Consider the following 10,945-nt stretch of genomic DNA (forward strand, 5'->3'; position numbering starts at 1 on the left):
CTTTTCTGTCTGACTGGCTACCACATTCTATTGAGTCTGGAGAGCAGTGGCTCAGAGATTGTCCCCATCCATCTAATTTTTTACTGTCAAAGGCCTTATTTGTTCATTTGTTCCTTCTTTCCTTCCCTGCTTCCTTCTCTCCTCCATCCCTCCCTCCTTCCCCCTTTTACTTCCTTCCACAATATTTTCTGAGTTGTATTGCAATAACTTAATTCAATGACTTGTCTTGTCCCATCTAATCCACCCTGCATTTAAAAAATGCATATGTGGCCAGGCGCGGTGGCTCACGCCTGTAATCCCAGCACTTTGGGAGGCTGAGGCGGGTGGATCACAAGGTCAGGAGTTCGAGACCAGCCTGGCCAATATGGTGAAACCCCATCTCTACTCAAAATACAAAAATTAGCCAAGCATGGTGGCAGGTGCCTGTAGTCCCAGCAGGAGAATTGCTTGAACCCAGGAGGCAGAGGTTGCAGTGGGCCGAGAGCGCACCCCTGCACTCCAGCCTGGGTGACAGAGCAAGACTCCATCTCAAAAAAAAAAAAAAAAGCGTATGTTCAGCATCATTTTAAAACATGCATATCTGATCTTGCTATCCTCTTTCTCAAAATCCTCCAATGATCCTACACTGACTTTTAGATAAAGTCCAAACTCTTTCGCAAGATATTTAAGAGCCTTCAAGAAGATCATGACTGCCTTACAGCCCTGCCTCCTGCTCCACTCCATTACGCTTTCCAGATGTTTGAAACCAACTGTGATTTCTAACATAGATGCCACACTTTCTCAGACCGCCATGGCTTTGTATCTGCAATTCCTTTTACCTGGAATGTTCTCTTGCTACTTCCCCTAAAACCTAATATTAATTTATATTTTTATTTTTATGAAATGGAGTTTCACTCTGTAGCCCAGGCTGGAGTGTAGTGGTGCCATCTCGATTCACTGCAACCTCTCTCTCTCTCTCTCTCTCTCTCTATATATATATATATATACACACATGGGGTGGTTCTCATGCCTCAGCCTCCTGAGTAGCTGGGATTATAGGGACGCACACTACACCAGATAATTTGTGTATTTTTAGTACAGACAGGGTTTCACCGTGTTGGCCAGGCTGGTCTCAAACTCCTGACCTCAGGTGATCCACCCGCATTGGCTTCCCAAAGTTCTGGGATTACAGGCATGAGCCGCCATGCCCACACCTAATATTAATTTTTACATTAAATTTTCCTGACTTCCTCATCAACACAGGTATTCCATTCCCTGTACTTCCATTGTACCTTGCAAATACCTCTATGGCAGCATTCATCCCATGATGATAATCATTTTTTAAATGTCATCTATCTCCCTCATACCCTTTGAAGAATTCCAAGGCAAAGGCTGTGTTCTATTAATTTCCCTGTGCTTAACACAGTACTTGGCACATAATAAGTATTTAATAAGAAACTAGCATATTTCATGCTATTATTGTTTCATGCTTGATTTCAGGATGTTTGGATGACTGCGCCAGTGTTTGGTAGAAAACAGAAGCCCCGAGAAACAGGATCTGGTAGCAGACAATGAGATTAGAGGATGAAATCAAGAAGTGATGATGATATTAGATGGGTTTATCTTGGATAGTATCACCTAAGTGCTACAGATTGTTTACTAATTTCTGCTTGTTATATTTGGGCATTTCTTGTAAAAGTCGATTAACAACTCACTTTTATGTTACTGTTTAGAATAATCATACTTTTTATTCTTTGAAATGATTAACAAGAACTGACAAGCAGTATCAGTGACTCAGGAATAAATTATTGATGTAGTACAGATTCACCCAAAGTGATAGTGACATGCTGATCTTTTTGGCAAAGCCTTTGCTCAGAGAATTTTAGACTTAACTTCCCCTGTGGTATCATCCTCCCATTATGCATTATGAGGCATACAGAAACCACGCCCTGAGAAAATACCTAACAAGGCACACCTAGGGCAAGTTTGCCATAATATCTTAAGTTGTTTTATTAGGCAGGGCATAGTGGCTCATGCCTGTAATCCCAGCACTTTGGGAGGCCAAGATGGCAGGATCATTTGAGCCCAGGAGCTTGAGACCAGCCTGAGCAACATAGTGAGACCTCGTCTCTACAAAAAAAGAAAAAAAAAAAAAAGGCAAGAAAAAAAAAAAACAAGTTTGGTGTTATACACCTGTATTCCTAGCTACTCTGGAGGCTGAGGCAGGAGGAACCCTTGAGGCTCGGACGAAGAGCTGCAGTGAGCTGTGATTGTGGCACTGCCCTCCAGTCTGGGCAACAAAGCAAGAGCCTGTCTCAAAATAAATAGATCACAGTAAAAAAATTTTTTAAATTAAGAAAATAAACTGTTTTTGGCCAGGCGCGGTGGCTCACGCTTGTAATCCCAGCACTTTGGGAGGCCCAGGCGGGCGGATCACGAGGTCAGGAGATCGAGACCACGGTGAAACCCCGTCTCTACTAAAAATACAAAAAATTAGCCGGGCGTGGTGGCGGGCGCCTGTAGTCCCAGCTCCTCGGAGAGGCTGAGGCAGGAGAATGGCGTGAACCAGGAAGGTGGAGCTTGCAGTGAGCCGAGATCGGTCCATTGCACTCCAGCCTGGGTGACAGAGCGAGACTCCGTCTCAAAAAAAAAAAAAAAAAAAAAAAAAAGAAAATAAACTGTTTTCTTGTATTAGGGTGATTAGATTTTTAGATTTGCAAAATGTGAACTTGAAAACTGGAGTAATTTTTTTGGAAATTCAGGGAAAATATTTCTATTGTCTTTATTGTGTTATACCAAAGAAAGTCTGAATAATATTAAAGTTTAATTGAGGCCAGGTATGGTGGCTCACTCCTGTAATCCCAGCACTTTGGGAGGCTGAGGCAGGCAAATCACTTGAGGCCGGGAGTTCGTCAGCCTGGCCAACATAGCGAAACCCTGTCTCTACTAAAAATGCAAAAATTAGCTGGGTATTCTGGTACACACCTGTAATTCCAGCTACTTAGGAGGCTGAGGCAGGAGAATCGCTTGAACTGGGGAGGCAGAAGTTGCAGTGAGCCGGGATCATGCCATTGCACTCCAGCCTGGGTGACAGAGACTCCGTCTCAAAAAAAAAAAAAAAAAAAGTTTAATTGAGAAGTGAATTGCATACTTTCTGTTGACTCACCATTGCTAGACAGAGTGGATGTATGCGTTTGGTAATAGAAAGTTGATATGTCACTCAGGGAGACAAAATCCTCCATAACTACTACAATAGGCACAGAGATTTTTTGTGGTGCCAAGAACTATGATTGCAGCAGCAGCTACACTGGCAGTAGCAATACTTCTGGTAACCCAGGCCTCCTGCCATTTATACAAATGGATAACCGAAGACGCTGGAGAAAGGGAGATACTTTTTGGCCATCAGCAATTTCAAGGATTTTCCTTCCTATTAATCTAGATCTAATCTAATGACTGTGACAACAATATTGAATTATTAAATATTCTAATTTCCAGGGAACTCTCCAAAGGTCCTCGTTTCATTCTAAAAATCTGACTTAATCCTCTAATGGTGGAAATGTTTGCCCTGGAGAGTCATGTACCTCTACTCAGGGTAGCCTCTAAAGATCTACAGAACTCATTTTCTTTGCTGAGCCAACTAGATCTTCTTTGAAGAAGAAAGGATCAGTTAGCACTGTTCTTATATTATCAGAAATGAACAATAATTGTTTTGGGAGTGGAAAGATGAAAAGAAATGGAGGTGTGAGTCTTCCAGGAATACATGGAATAATTGTTGCTTTGCTTGGCTGTGTTCTGATATCAACCACATGTTAACAGAAACCATACCATGTGCTTCAGAACTTCCGACATTGCTACTAAAAACACAATTGTCTCTTTGTACGATTCTGACATAATTTCTGTGAAAATCTGCTATACACCAGCATTGCCTAAGAGGTGGATATACAAACATAAATAAGAGTAAGATTGTCCCCAAAAGGGACCCATATGTAAACAGTGACAATACAGCTTGATAAATTGTTCCTTTTTTTTGAGACAGACTTTCACTCTGTCACCCGGGCTAGAGTGTAGTGGTGCGATTTCAGCTCACTGCAACCTCTGCCTCCCTGGTTCAAGGAACTCTTGTGCCTCAGCCTCTCCAGTAGCTGGGACTACAGGCCACCGTGTCTAAATTTTGTATTTTTAGTAGAGACGGGTTTCACCGTTTTGGCCAGGCTGGTCTTGAACTCCTGACCTCAAGTGATCTACCCACCTTGGCCTCCCAAAGTGCTGGGATTACAGGCGTGAGCCACCGCACCCGGCCTAAATTATATAATAGATGTTCCTTATTGTGTGCTGTGGGAAGGCCAAGAAGAGATACCTAATTCAGCCTGGAAGGTTGTAATGTGGGAGTGGAGGTAAAGCCCTTGAAACAGTCTTCTAAGGATTTGGGACTACAGTCTAGAAGAAAGTGTATAAGAATTTCTGGTCAAGTTCTGGACAAGATGCTCCCAGTATTATGATAAAAGAACATGAATAGAATGCTTTTCATATGCTTTGAGGTTTAAGAGAGACCAGAAGCTTGACAAGAATAGAGAAAATTCCTACTGTAATGGAATATACTTAAAAAGAAACTGCAAAACTAAATTATAACTAAATACACTTCTGGTGAGGATTGTAAAGTCTTTTTATTGCCTCTGAGAGGAGGCTACCATCTGTTACTTTGAATATTTGTGCTTTCAGTCTTCTGAATGTTTTTAAATTTAAATTAAAGCACTGAATTACTCCTCCCCTCCTCAGATATAGTCAATGGCTATGGAAATTTCTAGACTGGTAATTGGAAATTTTCAGGTGTGGTTATAAGCCTCTTAAAATAAGGCCAACTGATATCACTAACTTTGATGCCCTGCTATTTTTCTTTCGTATTTTCTGTATTAAACTACTGTAGCCATAACCTTTTGAATAACCTGACTCAAATACGTTAATTTTACTCCATTACAATTATAATCCCAGGCTGGGCAACGGTTTTGTTTAGTTTGGTTATGTTCCTGCCACAATTTCCTCTTCCTTTCTCTTCTCCTACAATCCTTCAGTGAATTTTAAATCATAATTTACCTTTCCTGCTCCTATACACAAAGATACTAAATTCCAATTCCCCCAACCTAATCAGTGATAATGCAATCAATTCTCCTTTCCTGCTCCTATACACAAAGATACTAAATTCCAATTCCCCCAACCTAATCAGTGATAATGCAATCAATTCTTTACCAGGAAGCTACGCATTCCTTAGCTGTCATTCATTAGTTAGAACATCAAGATCTAAATACGTGCTAATGTCCACGGAAGGCTGACAAATTAGCTACACTGAGACACTAAAATAGCTATACTGCATGACAGGATACCAAATTGGCCTTCATTAACCTGTCTTGGCCAAGAACTTCTTTATTTTTAGGCCACCCATGTAACTGGTTATTTATAAGGAGGAAGCACATTGACCTTTGGCTTTCACTACTGAACACACAGTCATGGAGACCAAAACTGTGTGTGAAAATCGTTCAGTGACCACAGGAGATTCTATGTGAACCTGAGTCACTAACAGCATCCTGTTACTTTATGGTCCTGAAGCATGGTTTTGGGTACAAAATTTCAGCCTTGTGTTAAAAGCAGAGCTTTGACATCATCAACAGATTACGTTAAACTAAGCTGTATCACACAATTACTAAGGACTTATTTGATGAGGCAAAATTTGTAGTTCAAATTTGAATTGTATACTTTGGAGGAAAAAATGGTTTGAATATAATCAATATACACAGATATACATTCTCTGTACTAATTTGCAACTGGTGACAAGTTAAATACAGTTCTGGTACATCTGTATGAAGACTCTTGTGCAAATACCTACATCATAGTTCCCAAGAATATTCATTAAAAAAGGTTATGATCATAAAACAATGTTAAAAATAATGAACTGACTTCAAACTATACTACAAAGCTACAGTAACCAAAACAGCATGGTACTGGTACCAAAACAGAGATACAGACCAATGGAACAGAACAGAGACCTCAGAAATAATACCACACATCTACAACCATCTGGTCTTTGACAAACCTGACAAAAACAAGCAATGGGGAAAGGATTCCCTATGTAATGGTGCCGGGAAAACTGGCTAGCCATATGTAGAAAGCTGAAACTGGATCCCTTCCTTACACCTTATACAAAAATTAATTCAAGATGGATTAGAGACTTACATGTGAGACCTAAAACCATACAAATCCTAGAAGAAAACCTAGGCAATACCATTCAGGACATAGGCGTGGGCAAGGACTTCATGTCTAAAACACCAAAAGCAATGGCAACGAAAGCCAAAATTGACAAATGGGATCTAATTAAACTAAAGAGCTTCTGCACAGCAAAAGAAACTACCATCAGAGTGAACAGGCAACCTATAGAATGAGAGAAAAATTTTGCAACCTACTCATCTGACAAAGGGCTAATATGCAGAATCTACAAAGAACTCAAACAGATTTACAAGAAATAAACAAACAACCCCATCAAAAAGTGAGCAAAGGATATGAACAGACACTTCTCAAAAGAAGACATTTATGCAGACAACAGACACATGAAAAAATGCTCATCGTCACTGGCCATCAGAGAAGTGCAAATCAAAACCACAATGAGATACCATCTCACACCAGTTAGAATGCCAATCGTTAAAAAGTCAGGAAATAACAGGTGCTGGAGAGGATGTGGAGAAATAGGAACACTTTTTACACTGTTGGTGGGACTGTAAACTAGTTCATCCATTGTGGAAGTCAGTGTGGCGATTCCTCAGGGATCTAGAACTAGAAATACCATTTGACCCAGCAATCCCATTACGGGGTATATACCCAAAGGACTATAAATCATGCTGCTATAAAGACACATGCACACGTATGTTTATTGTGGCACTATTCACAATAGCAAAGACTTGGAACCAACCCAAATGTCCAACAATGATAGACTGGATTAAGAAAATGTGGCACACATACACCATAGAATACTATGCAGCCATGAAAAATGATGAGTTCATGTCCTTTGTAGGGACATGGATGAAGCTGGAAACCATCATTCTCAGCAAACTATCACAAGGACAAAAACCAAACACCACATGTTCTCATTCATAGGTGGGAATTGGGAATTGAACAATGAGAACACTTGGACACAGGAAGGAGAACATCACACACCGGGACCTGTTGTGGGGTGGGGGAGGGGGAAGGGACAGCATTAGGAGATATACCTAATGTAAATAACAAGTTAATGGGTGCAGCACACCAACATGGCACATGGATACATATGTAACAAACCTGCACATTGTGCACATGTACTCTAGAACTTAAAGTATAATAAAAAAATAAAAAAAATGAACTTAATATGACAGAGTCCTAGTTTTGAGACAAAATATTTGTACATGGGAAAAAAGCCTGGAAAGAAGTAAGTGAAAATGCATATAGTGACTATTTGTGAATCAGTATGAATTGTGGACATTTTATTTTCTATTTTCTATTTTTTGTTGTTGTTGTCCAAATTACCCACAGCGGCTGGGTGCAGTGGCTCATGCCTGTAATCCGAGCACTTTAGGAGGCTGAGATAGGCGGATCACCTGAGGTCAGGAATTTGAGACCAGCCTGGCCTACATGGTGAAACTCTGTCTCTACTAAAAATACAAAAACTAGCCAGGTGTGGTGGCGTGCACCTGTAGTCCCAGCTATTTGGGAGGCTGAGGCAGGAGAATCACTTGCACCTGGAAAGCAGAGGTTGCAGTGAGCAGAGATTGAGCAACTGTGCTCCAGCCTGGGCAACAGAGGGAGACTCCATCTCAAAACAACAACAAATTACCCACAGTGGCTTGCAATACTTTCATAAATAAAACAAAACCTATCAACATTTTCCAAGAGGTCCAGGTAATTGTGGTCAAGTATGTACAATTAAATTCTCAAAGCAAAAAATAAAGGTTATTTAAAAAAAAATTATGGGGCTGGGCACGGTGGCTCACACATGTAATCCAAACACTTGGGGAGGCCGAGGCAGGCGGATCACCTGAGTTCAGTAGTTTGAGACCAGCCTGGCCAACATGGTGAAATCCCTGTCTTTACTAAAAGCACAAAAATGAGACGGGCATGGTGGCAGGTGCCTGTAATCCCAGCTACTCAGAGGCTGGGTCTGGGAGAATTTCTTGAACCCAGGAGGTGAAGCCTGCAGTGAGCTGAGATCACGCCACTGCACTCCAGCCTGGGCAACAGAGGGAGACCCTATCTCGATTCAAAAACAAACAAAGTAACCAACCCAACACAAATAACACTCTAGAAATGTTTAAAAACAAACCTCCTATTCACATATGCACCCCAACCAAGGCTCGAGGAGCTCTTACAGGCCCTTTACCATGAAAGTTGGTGTGGTCTACTCACCCCTCTCTGTAGCAGTGTTCTTCCTTCAGGTAGAGTTATCTGAAGAATGCTTCAACTTCTGTAGCTTCACCCTCCTCAGGTAGAGTCGTCTGAAGAACGAACGCTTCAACCTTGGTAGCTTCACCCTCGGCTCACCAAATGGCGACCTAAGCCGCTCACAACTCCTTTTATACTCCAGAAAGAGAGGGCGGGCACACTGCCCTGGTTGATTACATTATCTCTGATTAATCACATAATCTTTTTTGCACACTGCGGTCAATTGCAATCCAGTGAGGGGCTCATGAAGCATTTTGTTTTGGATCTATTATGTAGATTAAAAAACCAATCACTGAGGGTTATCTAGTTCCGCTCACATTTTTCAGTTTTAAAGTTTTTCTTTTAAAATTTTTTATTTGTTTAAACTTTTCAAGTTGACACATAATAATTGCACATAAGGCGGGGCGCGGTGGCTCACGCTTGTAATCCCAGCACTTTGGGAGGCCGAGGCGGGCGGATCACGAGGTCAGGAGATAAAGACCACGGTGAAACCCCGTCTCTACTAAAAATACAAAAAAAAGTTAGCCGGGCGTGGTGGCGGGCGCCTGTAGTCCCAGCTACTCGGAGAGGCCGAGGCAGGAGAATGGCGTGAACCCGGGAGGCGGAGCTTGCGGTGAGCCGAGATTGCGCCACTGCACTCCAGCCTGGGTGACAGAGCGAGACTCCGTCTCGAAAAAAAAAAAATAATAACTGCACATATTATGGAGTACATAGTGATATGACAGGTATAACATACAGTGATTAATTAGATCAGAGTAATTAGTGTATTCATCATCTCAAACATTTATCACTTCTTTATGTTGTGAACATTCAATATCCTCCTTCTAGCAATTTGAAACTGAATATTATTGTTAACTATAGGCATCTTACAATGCTACAGAACACTATAATTTATTCCTATGTAGTTGCAATTTTGTATTCTTTAACAAATCTCTCCCTATTCCTCTTCCCTCTACCCTTCCAAGCCTCTAGTATACCCTATTCTACTTTTTACTTCTATAAGGTCAACTTTTTTTTTTTTAGCTTCCACATATGAGTGAGAACAATCTGTGTTTAACTTTCGGTTCCTGCCTTATTTCACTGAACATAATGTCTTCCAGTTCTATCCATGTTACTGCCAATGACAGGGTTCCATTTTTGTATGGATAAATAGTATTCCATTGTGTATATATATATATATCGCATAAAGGTTTTCTTTAAAAAAAAAAACAAAACTTCAAATCTTGTCAACATTTATCACCTTTAAAAATAATTAAATCAGGCTGTCTCCTCCTGCCAAAAGGAAAGAAGGCCAAGGGGAAGAAGGTGGCTCCGGCCCTGCTGTCATGAAGAAGCAGGAGGTTAAGAAAGTGGTGAATCTCCTGTTTGAGAAATGGCCTGAGAATTTTGACATTGGACAGGACATTCAGCCCAAAAGAGACCTAACCAGCTTTGTGAAATAGCCCCACTATATCAGGTTGCAGTGGCAGAGAGCCATTCTCTGTAAGTGGCTGAAAGTGCCTCCTGAGAGTAACCAGTTCACCCAGGCCCTGGACCACCAAACAGCTGTTCTGCTACTTCAGCTGGCCCACAAGTACAGATCAGAAACTAAGCAAGAGAAGCAACAGAGGCTGTTGGCCCTGGCCAAAAAGAAAGCTGCTTGCAAAGGGGACGTCCCCACTAAGAGACCACCTGTCCTTCGAGCAGGAGTTAACGCCATCACCACCTTGCTAGAGAACAAGAAAGCTCAGCCGGTGTGATTGCACAGGACATGGATCCCATCGAGCTGGTTGTCTTCTTGCCTGCCCTGTGTCGTAAAATGCGGGTCCCTTACTGCATTATCAAGGGGGAGGGAAGACTGGGACTTCTAGTCCACAGGAAGACCTGCACCACTGTCGCCTTCACACAGGTTAACTGGGAAGACAAAGGCGCTTTGGCTAAGCCAGTGGGAGCTATCAGGACTGATTACAACGACAGATACAATGAGATCCGCCGTCGCTGGGGAGGCAATGTCCTGGGTCCCAAGTCTGTGGCTTGCACCGGCAAGCTTGAAAAGGCAAACGCTCAAGAACTTGCCACTAAGCTGGGTTAAATGTACACTGTTGAGTTTTCTGTACGTAAAAATAATTAAAATAATACAAATTTTCCTTAAAAAATTAAATCAGAGTTGTGTTTACATTAACTCAATAAACCTTTTCTGAACTTCTACCATGTACCGTGGTACCCTGGGCTGTGCTTGGAGAGAGGAATAGAAGGAAAAACAGGACATGGTCACAGGCTCTACATAGCTCACAGGCTGCTACGATGGAGACAAACAAGAAAACTGAGAGCACCTATGTAGGAATGTGGCATAAGGACATATAAATACTGCTGTGAGTAGCGAACACTTTAAAGTGCTTGCCTGGTGCCATTCGAAGCCTGTTCTACGTATAAATTCATTTTATCCTCACAACAAACCCATGACGTAGATATTGTGATTTTCTTTACACTGCAGATGAGGAAACTGAGGTACAGAAAAGTTATGTCACAC

The 10,945-nt window shown here is 41.6% G+C and overlaps 1 pseudogene; it reads left to right on the top strand.

The window, feature by feature from the left end:
* LOC100587794 overlaps nucleotides 1-10,507 on the top strand; it is a 24,064-nt pseudogene extending 13,557 nt beyond the window's left edge.
* The last annotated feature ends 438 nt before the right edge of the window (nucleotides 10,508-10,945 follow it).

The sequence above is a fragment of the Nomascus leucogenys genome, chromosome 3 (genome assembly GCF_006542625.1).
Source record: "Nomascus leucogenys isolate Asia chromosome 3, Asia_NLE_v1, whole genome shotgun sequence".
In the NCBI taxonomy this organism is placed as follows: Eukaryota; Metazoa; Chordata; class Mammalia; order Primates; family Hylobatidae; genus Nomascus; species Nomascus leucogenys.